This window comes from Nomascus leucogenys, chromosome 2 (genome assembly GCF_006542625.1).
Source record: "Nomascus leucogenys isolate Asia chromosome 2, Asia_NLE_v1, whole genome shotgun sequence".
In the NCBI taxonomy this organism is placed as follows: Eukaryota; Metazoa; Chordata; class Mammalia; order Primates; family Hylobatidae; genus Nomascus; species Nomascus leucogenys.
This window is the reverse complement of record NC_044382.1, coordinates 61,475,621-61,487,519: the sequence shown is the minus strand read 5'-3', so window position 1 is coordinate 61,487,519 and position 11,899 is coordinate 61,475,621. Positions and strand designations below refer to the sequence as shown.

The 11,899-nt window shown below is 43.5% G+C and overlaps 1 pseudogene; it reads left to right on the top strand.

The window, feature by feature from the left end:
- The first annotated feature begins 1,324 nt into the window (after positions 1-1,324).
- On the top strand, positions 1,325-2,372 carry LOC100593665 (annotated as a pseudogene).
- Positions 2,373-11,899: the final 9,527 nt, after the last annotated feature.

The window sequence follows — 11,899 nt, the reverse complement described above, 5'->3', positions numbered from 1 at the left end:
ATTTAATATTCATTATAGAAAATTTAGCCAGCACTGATAAGCAAAAAGAAAAACTCCATTTCCAACATCCTTTAGGAAACTATTTAAAACAGTTTGGGATTTCTTTCTATTGTTCTCTCCCTCCCTCCCTCTCTCTCACTTTACTTTCCCTTAATTTGTGTGTGTGTGTGTGTGTGTGTGTGTGTGTAGTATAGAGTGATGCTTTGGGCCATCACTCTAAGTCATTAGATATTTTGTAGTCTTCTTTCTTTCTTTTTTTTGAGACAGGGTCTTGCTTTGTTGCCTGGGCTAGAGTGCAGTGGTGTAATCATGGCTCACTGCAGCCTCTATCTACTGGGCTCAAGCGAACCTCCCATCTCAGCCTCCCTAGTAGCTGGGACTGCAGCAGCATGCCACCATGCCTGGATAATTTTTGTATTTTTTGTAGAGATGGGGTTTCACCTTGTTGCCCAGAATGGTCTGGAACTCCTGGCCTCAAATGATCAACCTGCCTTGGCCTCGCAAAGTGTTGGGATTACAGGGGTGAGCCACTACACCCGGCAGGCTTATTTTTAATAATTGCATGACACTCCTTTTTGGGTCAGTTTTAACAATTATTTTTAATTTTTTTTTTGTCTTTTAAATTCTTCGTTTGTGACAACTTAGTTTTTTGAACATATAAAAATCGGGAAACAGGCTGGGCACAGTGGCTCATGCCTATAATCCCAGCACTTTGGGAGGCCGAGGTGGGCAGATCATGAGGTCAGGAGATCAAGACCATCCTGGCTAACATGGTGAAACCCCATCTCTACTAAAAACACAAAAATTAGCCAGGCGTGATGGCATGCACCTGTAGTCCCAGCTACTCGGGAGGCTGAGGCAGGAGAATCACTTGAACCCGGGAGGCGGAGGTTGCAGTGAGCGGAGATGGCACCACTGCATTCTAGCCTGGGCAACAGAGTGAGACTCTGTCCCCCCCAAAAAAAATTGGGGAACAACACACACTGGGGCCTGTCGGGGGTAGGGTAGGGGGAGGGAGAGTATTAGGAAAAGTAGCTAATGCGTGCTGGGCTTAATACCTAGGTGATGGCTTATAGGTGCAGCAAACCACTGTTGCATATGATTACCTGTGTAACAAACCTGCACATCCTGCACATGTACCCTAGAACTAAAAATAAAAATTAAAATAAAAAAAAATTTAAAAAACTGTGTATATTAGCACACTACCAGTCACCCCAGCAACAGCCACCTTCTCCCCACTCCCCCCGCCTCTGTCTCTCCAACAAAAACTAGGCCGCTACTTGCCCACTGCCCGGGATCTGCAAGCTGGCACGCCCATGAGTTTCAGTGCCTATTTGGACTTTCACAGTCAGAGATGGCAGTGGTGAAGGCATCAACATCGAAAGCTTCTAGGCCTTGGTATTCTCATCTGGCGTATGCAAGATACTGGCAACATTATCATCAAGCAATGGCTCGATGGCAAAGCCATCAGAATGCCTACAGGAAGGCCGTGGAATCCCGTTTCAGTCTCTTGTGGCGCTTCCCTTTTTTTTTTTTTTAAGACAGAGTCTCGCTCTTGTTGCCTAGGCTGGAGTGTGGTGGCACAACGTCGGCTCACTGTAACCTCCACCTCTCGGTTTTAAGTGATTCTCCTGCCTCAGCCTCCTGTGTAGCTGGGATTACAGGTGCCTGCCACCACACCCGGCTAATTTTTTGTATTTTTAGTAGAGATGGGGTTTCACCGTGTTGGCCAGGCTGGTCTCGAACTCCTGATGTGATCTGCCTGCCTCGGCCTCCCAAAGTGCTGGGATTATAGGCGTGAGCCAGTGCGCCCAGCCGGCACTTCTTTTCTGCACTTCTTTTCCAAAGCTCTTAGGACAAACAGGCTGGATATCCTCAGTCCTTCTATGACCATCATGTGGCCTGGCAGGACTCCACCTGTAGTTCTTCACATTTCAGAGGGTCTGGGCAGCATCCACATGACAGCACTGGGATCTAGGCATCACGAGAGAAGACCAAGCTTTGTTTAAAGAGGAGGGGTAGATGTAGAGGTAGAATGTGACCTGAGCAGTATGGAAATCACCGAGGATCTCCGCCAGTACTTTGCAGAAACCGGGAGGAACAGAGAAGAAGGAGGGTGGCGGCAGCAGCTGGATGCAGAGTGCCTGGACAGCTACGTGAATGCCGACCACAACCTTTGCTACAACACCCACCGGTTGGTGGAGCCCCCGACTGAGCGGCCCGGGGAGTGGCGCCAGGCTGAGATGAAGGTCTTGTATGGGAACAGCGCTGCCAAGCTCCAGGCCATGGAGGCTTCGGTGCAGCTGAGCTTTGACAAGCACTGTGACTGAAAGCAGCCCAAGTTCTGGCTGGTCATCCCCGTGAAGTTCTGAGCTCGGGGCACAGGGCCCCAGCCTCTCCCTCTTCCTTTTGGGTACACTCTCTTCATTCTCCCTTTGTACATTTCTCAGGGAAAGGGGGCTTTGTACTGAGGTACAGGCATGTTCACCACAGTCCCAGTAGGCCTGTCACAGGGTGGATGTACAATGCCTGCTCCTTGGGGGTTGGCAGGACGTGTTCTCTTGCCAATATGATACATTTTCTCCTGACATAAAATAATTTTGTATATATTACACTGGTTTTTGCTGTAGTCAATCAAATCATTAACTGCCTAGAAACAAAAAATTGTATATATTTAAGGTACACAACGTGATGTTTTGATAGTGTGAGATGATCATCACATTCCAGTAATTAACATATCAATGACTTCTACGTAGTCACCATTTCTGTACCCTTTGACCAACATCACCCCATTCCCCTCTCCTCCCAGCTCCCGGCAATCACCATCCTACTCTGCTTCTATGAGTCTGGCTATTTTAGATTCTGTGTATAAGTGTATAAGTTTGTAGAGGGCAGAACATGGTTTAGACATGCTGAGTTTTTGGGGCTTATGGGTCATTTAAATGGGAATGCCCTCAAGTAGCTGAAGGTATGAATCTGCAGGCCAAAGAAATTTTGTGTGAAGAAGTTCTTATTTTGGCCGGGCGTGGTGGCTCACGCCTGTAATCCTAGCACTTTGGGAGGCCGAGGCGGGTGGATCATGAGGTCAGGAGATCAACACCATGCTGGCTAACACGGTGAAACCCTGTCTCTACCAAAAATACAAAAAAGTAGCCAGGCATTTTGGCGGGCACCTGTAGTCTCAGCTACTCGGGAGGCTGAGGCAGGAGAATGGCGTGGACCCGGGAGGCGGAGCTTGCAGTGAGCCGAGATCGCACTGCACTCCAGCCTGGGCAACAGAGCGAGACTCCATGTCAAAAAAAAAAAAAAAAAAAGTTGTTCTTATTTTACACTTGGTGAATTTAAGACTTAGAAGATAAGTCACTTTCCCAAGGTTCAAAGACTTTATATGTCTGGTTAATGCTGGGTTCTTCATGCATGATATTTACCATTTCATGGGTCAAGAAACTAATAAATTCATCTGTGAGGTAAAACAGTTTTTTTTTATCATACGCAATGTTCAGCTCACTTTTCATTCTGGTCACTGTCACCTCACACTTTGTTTATTATTTATTCATTTTTTAGAGACAGGATCTTGCTCTGTTGCCCAGGCTGGAGTGCAGTGGCACAATCAAAGCTCACTGCAACATTGACCTCCTGGGCTCTAGTGATCCGCCTAAGCCTCCTGAGTAGCTAGGACTACAGGCACACACTACCATCTTTTAATTTTATTGGATTCTTTGGTCTCTCAGTGTTTCATTTTGAATAGTTTCTATTGCTATCTTTTTAATTCACTGATCTTTTCTTTGCAATGTCTAATCTGCCATTACTCCCACCCAATATATTTTCCATGTGATACATTGTATTTTTTCATCTCTAGAAGTTAGATTTGAGTCTTTTTATATCTTTTATTCTTGTACTTCAAATTTTAAACATGTAAAATGAAGGTATAATAATCATTTTAATGTTTTTGCCTGCAAAATTCTAACATCTGTCTCAATTCTGGGTCAGTTCTGATTGATTGCTTTTTCTCCTCATTATGCTTGTATTTTTTTTAAACTTTGTGTTTCTGTTAATTTCTGATTGGATGCCAGATATTGTGAATTTTACCTTATTGTATATCTTAGTTCATTTAGGCTTCTGTAAAAAATACTTTAGACTGAGTAATTTACAAGCAACAGAAATTTGTTGCTCACAGTTCTGGAGGCTGGGAAGTCCAAGATTAAGGTGCTAGCAGATTTAGAGTTTGGTGAGGGCTTGCTCTCCACTTCAAAGATAGTGCCTCGTTGTTGTGTTCTCACATGGTGAAAGGGTCAAGGGGGTTCCCTCAAGCCTCTTTTAAAGGGTACTATTCCTAAATTACCTCCTAAAGGCCTCACTTCTTTTTTTTTTTTGAGATGGAGTCTCACCCCATCACCCAGGCTGGAGTGCAGTGGTGCAATCTCAGCTCACTGCAACCTCTGCCTCCTGGGTTCAAGTGATTCTCCTGCCTCAGCCTCCCGAGAAGCTGGGACTACAGGTGTGTGCCACCAGGCCTGGCTAATTTTTGTGTATTTTTAGTAGAGATGGGGTTTCACCATGTTAGCCAGGATGGTCTTGATCTCCTGACCTCATGATCTGCCTGCCTTGGCCTCCCAGAGTGCTGGGATTACAGGTATGAGCCACTGCACCCGGCTGCCCTCACTTCTTTTTTTTTTTTTATATTTTTATTTACTTATTTTATTTATTATTAGTATACTTTAAGTTCTAGGGTACATGTGCACAATGTGCAGGTTTGTTACATATGTATACATGTGCCATGTTGGTGTGCTGCACCCATTAACTCATCATTTACATTAGGTATATCTCCTAATGCTATCCCTCCCTCTTCCCTCCACCCCACGACAGGCCCTGGTGTGTGATGTTCCCCTTCCTGTGTCCATGTGTTCTCATTGTTCAATTCCCACCTATGAGTGAGAACATGGGGTGTTTGGTTTTTTGTCCTTGTGATAGTTTGCTGAGAATGATGGTTTCCAGCTTCATCCATGTCCCTATACAGGACATGAACTCATCCTTCTTTATGGCTGCATAGTATTCCATGGTGTATATGTGCCACATTTTCTTAATCCAGTCTATCATTCATGGACATTTGGGTTGGTTCCAAGTCTTTGCTATTGTGAATAGTGCCGCAATAAACATACGTGTGCATGTGTCTTTATAGCAGCATGATTTATAATCCTTTGAGTATATACCCAGTAATGGGATAGCTGGGTCAAATGGTATTTCTAGTTCTAGATCCTTCAGGAATTGCCACACTGTCTTCCACAATGGTTGAACTAGTTTACAGTCCCACCAACAGTGTAAAAGTGTTCCTATTTCTCCACATCCTGTCCAGCACCTGTTGTTTCCTGACTTTTTAATGATCACCATTCTAACTGGTGTGAGATGGTATCTCATGTGGTTTTGATTTGCATTTCTCTGATGGCCGGTGATGATGAGCATTTTTTCATTTGTCTGTTGGCTGCATAAATGTCTTCTTTTGAGAAATGTCTGTTCATATCCTTCGCCCACTTTTTGATAGGGTTGTTTGTTTTTATCTTGTAAATTTGTTTGAGTTCATTGTAGATTCTGGATATTAGCCCTTTGTCAGATGAGTAGATTGCAAAAATTTTCTCCCATTCTGTAGGTTGCCTGTTCACTCTGATGGTAGTTTGTTTTGCTGTGCAGAAGCTCTTTAATTAGATCCCATTTGTCAATTTTGGCTTTTGTTGCCATTGCTTTTGGTGTTTTAGAGATGAAGTCCTTGCCCATGCCTATGTCCTGAATGGTATTGCCTAGGTTTTCTGCTAGGGTTTTTATGGTTTTAGGTCTAACATTTAAGTCTTTAATCCATCTCGAATTAATTTTTGTATAAGGTGTAAGGAAGGGATCTAGTTTCAGCTTTCTACATATGGCTAGCCAGTTTTCCCAGCACCATTTATTAAATAGGGAATCCTTTCCCCATTCCTTGTTTTTGTCAGGTTTGTCAAAGATCAGATGGTTGTAGATGTGTGGTATTATTTCTGAGGGCTCTGTTCTGTTCCATTGGTCTATATCTCTGTTTTGGTACCAGTACCATGCTGTTTAGGTTACTGTAGCCTTGTAGTTTAGTTTGAAGTCAGGTAGCGTGATGCTTCCAGCTTTGTTCTTTTGGCTTAGGATTGTCTTGGCAATGCGGGCTCTTTTTTGGTTCCATATGAACTTTAAAATAGTTTTTTCCAATTCTGTGAAGAAAGTCATTGGTAGCTTGATGGGGATGGCATTGAATCTATAAATTACCTTGGGCAGCATGGCCATTTTCACGATATTAATTCTTCCTATCCACAAGCATGGAATGTTCTTCCATTTGTTTGTATCTTCTTTTATTTCATTGAGCAGTGGTTTGTAGTTCTCCTTGAAGAGGTCCTTCACATCCCTTGTAAGTTGGATACCTAGGTATTTTATTCTCTTTGAAGCAATTGTGAATGGGAGTTCACTCATGATTTGGCTCTCTGTTAGTCTGTTATTGGTGCATAAGAATGCTTGTGATTTTTGCACATTGATTTTGTATCCTGAGACTTTGCTGAAGTTGCTTATCAGCTTAAGGAGATTTTGGGCTGAGACGATGGGATTTTCTAGATATACAATCATGTCATCTGCAAACAGGGACAATTTGACTTCCTCTTTTCCTAATTGAATACCCTTTATTTTTTTCTCTTGCCTGATTGCCCTGGCCAGAACTTCCAACACTATGTTGAATAGGAGTGGTGAGAGAGGGCATCCCTGTCTTGTGACAATTTTCAAAGGGAATGCTTCCAGTTTCTGCCCATTCAGTATGATATTGGCTGTGGGTTTGTCATAAATAGCTGTTATTATTTTGAGATACATCCCATGAATGCCTAATTTATTGAGAGTTTTTAGCATGAAGGGCTGTTGAATTTTGTCAAAGGCCTTTTCTGCATCTATTGAGATAATCGTGTGGTTTTCGTCTTTGTTTCTGTTTATATGATGGATTATGTTTATTAATTTGCGTATGTTGAACCAGCCTTGCATCCCAGGGATGAAGCCCAATTGATCATGGTGGATAAGCTTTTTGATGTGCTGCTGGATTTGGTTTGCCAGTATTTTATTGAGGATTTTTGCATCGATGTTCATCAGGGATATTGGTCTAAAATTCTCTTTTTTTGTTGTGTCTCTGCCAGGCTTTGGTATCAGGATGATGTTGGCCTCATAAAATGAGTCAGGGAGGATTCCCTTTTTTTCTATCGATTGGAATAGTTTCAGAAGGAATGGTAGCAGCTCCTCCTTGTACCTCTGGTAGAATTTGGCTGTGAATCCATCTGGTCCTGGATGTTTTTTGGTTGGTAGGCTATTAATTATTGCCTCAATTTCAGAGCCTGTTATTGGTCTATTCAGGGATTCCACTTCTTCCTGGTTTAGTTTTGGGAGGGTGTATGTGTCCAGGAATTTATCCATTTCTTCTAGATTTTCTAGTTTATTTGCATAGAGGGGTTTATAGTATTCTCTGATGGTAGTTTGTATGTCTGTGGGATTGGTGGTGATGTCCCCTTTACCATTTTTTATTGCATCTGTTTGATTCTTCTCTCTTTTCTTCTTTATTAGTCTTGCTAGCAGTCTATCAATTTTGTTGATCTTTTCAAAAAAGCAGCTCCTGGATTCATTGATTTTTTGAAGGGTTTTTTGTGTCTCTATCTCCTTCAGTTCTGCTCGGATCTTAGTTATTTCTTGCCTTCTGCTAGCTTTTGAATGTGTTTGCTCTTGCTTCTCTAGTTCTTTTAATTGTGATGTTAGGGTGTCAATTTTAGATCTTTCCTGCTTTCTCTTGTGGGCATTTAGTGCTATAAATTTCCCTCGACACACTGCTTTGAATGTGTCCCAGAGATTCTGGTATGTTGTGTCTTTGTTCTCATTGGTTTCAAAGAATATCTTTATTTCTGCCTTCATTTCGTTATGTACCCAGTAGTCATTGAGGAGCAGGTTGTTCAGTTTCCATGTAGTTGAGCAGTTTTGAGTGAGTTTCTTAATCCTGAGTTGTAGTTTGATTGCACTGTGTTCTGAGAGACAGTTTGTTATAATTTCTGTTCTTTTACATTTGCTGAGGAGTGCTTTCCTTCCAACTATGTGGTCAGTTTTGGAATAAGTGCGATGTGGTGCTGAGAAGAAGGTATATTCTGTTGATTTGGGGTGGAGAGTTCTGTAGATGTCTATTAGGTCCACTTGGTGCAGAGCTGAGCTCAATTCCTGGATATCCTTGTTAACTTTCTGTCTCGTTGATCTGTCTAATGTTGACAGTGGGTTGTTAAAGTCTCTCATTATTATTGTGTGGGAGTCTAAGTCTCTTTGTAAGTCTCTAAGGACTTGCTTTATGAATCTGAGTGCTCCTGTATTGGGTGCATATGTATTTAGGATAGTTAGCTGTTCTTGTTGAATTGATCCCTTTACCATTATGTAATGGCCTTGTTTGTCTCTTTTGATCTTTGTTGGTTTAAAGTCTGTTTTATCAGAGACTAGGATTGCAATCCCAGCCTTTTTTTGTTTTCCATTTGCTTGGTAGCTCTTCCTCCATCCCTTTATCTTGAGCCTATGTGTGTCTCTGCACGTGAGATTGGTCTCCTGAATACAGCATACTGATGGGTCTTGACTCTTTATCCAATTTGCCAGTCTTGTGTCTTTTAATGGGAGCATTTAGCCCATTTACTTTTAAGGTTAATATTGTTCTGTGTGAATTTGATCCTGTCATTGTGATATTAGCTGGTTATTTTGCTCATTAGTTGATGCAGTTTCTTCCTAGCCTCAAACATTTTGTCATGTTTTTGCAGTAGCTGGTACCGGTTGTTCCTTTCCATGTTTAGTGCTTCCTTCAGGAGCTCTTGTAAGGCAGTCCTGGTGGTGACAAAATCTCTCAGCTTTTGCTTGTCTGTAGAGGATTTTATTTCTCCTTCACTTATGAAGCTTAGTTTGGCTGGATATGAAATTCTGGGTTGAAAATTCTTTTAAGAATGTTGAATATTGGCCCCCACTCTCTTCTGGCTTGTAGAGTTTATGCTGAGAGATCTGCTGTTAATCTGATGGGCTTCCTTTTGTGGGCAACCCAACCTTTCTCTCTGGCTGCCCTTAACATTTTTTCCTTCATTTCAACTTTGGTAAATCTGACAATTATGTGTCTTGGAGTTGCTCTTCTCAAGGAGTATCTTTGTGGCATTCTCTGTATTTCCTGAATTTGAATGTTGGCCTGCCTTGCTAGGTTGAGGAAGTTCTCCTGGATAATATCCTGCAGAGTGTTTTCCAACTTGGTTCCATTCTCCCTGTCACTTTCAGGTACACCAATCAGACACAGATTTGGTCTTTTCACATTGTCCCATATTTCTTGGAGGCTTTGTTCATTTCTTTTTACTCTTTTTTCTCTAAACTTGTCTTCTCGCTTCATTTCATTCATTAGATCTTCAATCACTGATACGCTTTCTTCCAGTTGATCGAATCGGTTACTGAAGCTTGTGCATTCATCATGTAGTTCTCATGCCATGGTTTTCAGCTCCATCAGGTCATTTAAGGACTTCCCTACACTGGTTATTCTAGTTAGCGATTCGTCTAATTTTTTTTCAAGGGTTTTAGCTTCTTTGTGATGGGTTCGAACTTCCTCCTTTAGCTCAGAGAAGTTTGATCATCTGAAGCCTTCTTCTCTCAACTCATCAAAGTCATTCTCTGTCCAGCTTTGTTCTATTGCTGGTGAGGAGCTGCGTTTCTTCGGAGGGGGAGAAATGTTCTGATTTTTAGTATTTTCAGCTTTTCTGCTCTGTTTTTTCCCCATCTTTGTGGTTTTATCTACCTTTGGTCTTTGATGATGATGATGTACAAATGGGGTTTTGGTGTGGATGTCCTTCCTGTTTGTTAGTTTTCCTTCTAACAGTCAGGACCCTCAGCTGCAGGTCTGTTGGAGTTTGCAGGAGGTCCACTCCAGATGCTGTTCCCCTGGGTATCAGCAGCAGAGGCTGCAGTACAGCAAATATTGCTGAACAGCAAATGTTGCTGCCTGATCGTTCCTCTCGGAGCTTTGCCTTAGAGAGGGGTACCTGGCTGTGTGAGGTGTCAGTCTGCCTCTACTGGGGGGTCCCTCCCAGTTAGGCTACTCGGGGGTCAGGGACCCACTTGAGGAGGCAGTCTGTCTGTTCTCAGATCTCAGACTCTGTGCTGGGAGAAGCACTACTCTCTTCAAACCTGTCAGACAGGGACATTTAAATCTGAAGAGGTATCTGCTGCCTTTTGTTTGGCTATGCCCCGCCCCCAGAGGTGGAGTCTACAGAGGCAGGCAGACCTCCTTGAGCTGTGGTGGGCTCCACCTGGCCGCTTTGTTTACCTACTCAAGCCTCAGCAATGGCGGGTGCCCCTCTCCCAGCCTCACTGCTACCTTGCAGTTAGATCTCAGACTGCTGTGCTAGCAATGAGTGAGGCTCTGTGGGTGTGGGACCCGCCGAGCCAGGTGTGGGATATAATCTCCTGGTGTGCTGTTTGCTAAGACCCTTGGAAGAGCGCAGTATTACAGTGAGAGTGACCTGATTTTCCAGGTGCTGTCTGTCATGGCTTCCCTTGGCTAGGAAAGGGAATTCCCTGACCCCTTCCGCTTCCCAGCTGAGGCGATGCCTCGCCCTGCTTCGGCTTTCGCTCAGTGGGCTGCATCCACTGTCCTGCACCCACTGTCCGACACACCCCAGTGAGATGAACCCAGTACCTCAGTTGGAAATGCAGAAATCACCTGTCTTCTGCGTTGCTCACGCTGGGAGCTGTAGATTGGAGCTGTTCCTAATCGGCCATCTTGGGACTGTCTAGCTAAATATCCTCACTTCTTAATAAAATCCTGTTGGGGATTAAGTTCCAACATATAAATTTTGGAGGAACACAAACATTCAGAGCATAGCATTCTGCTTCTGGCCTGAAAATTCATGTCCTTTTCACATGCAGGATACATTCATTACATCCCAGTAGCCCCAAAACTCTTCACTTTTTTCAGCATCAACTCAAAAGTCTAAAGGCCAGAGTTTCATGTAAATATCATCTAAGTCAAATATGGATGGGATTCAAGGTAGGGAAATTGCTCTCCAATTGCAAACCTGTGAAATCAGTCATGTGATGTGCTTTCAAAATAAAATGGCAGGACAGGCATGGAATAGACATTCCCATTTCAAAAGAGGAAAAATAAGAAGAAAGGAATAACTGGTTCCAAGTAAGTCCAAAGCCCAGGAGGGCAAATCTAGAGTCTTGAAGATAATCTTTACACTGGGGCAAGGTTGGGCCCCCAAGGCAGCTTCATGGCTTTGCTGGGCATAAACCATGCTGCAGTTCTCATGGGTTGGATTGTTATGCCTGCAGCTCTCCGAGACTGGAGTTGCACGTGGGTGACTCTGTTAATTTCTGATTGATCTCTCTGTGGTGGCCCCTCCCCTGTGACAGTTCACTGCTGGGGCCCTGAGGCCCTTCAGAACATCCTTTGAAATCTAGGTGGAGGTAGCCATACTTCCATAGCTCTTGCACTCTGTGCCCCTGCAGAATTAGCACAGTGTGGGTGCTGCTAAAGTTTAACACCAGCACCCTTCAGAGGGAAAGTGATTGCAGCCTGCATTGCACCTGGTCTCACTGGAGCCATGTCTGGGATGACTGAGCATCTCTGGGCCAGAATACAGGGAACAGAAACTTGAGGTGGCACAGTGAAGTGAGTGCTGAGGTCCCACGATACCTGAGGACCCTTTTTTGACATAATTCTGTCCCTCAGGCCTTGGCATTCTGGTCCTTGATGGCAGTGGCAGCCCCCATGATCTCTGAAACGCTTTTAAGGTCAGTCTTCCGTTGTCTTAACAGATAGCATCTAGCTTCCTTCTATCCATACTAATCACCTTATTAAATGTTTGCT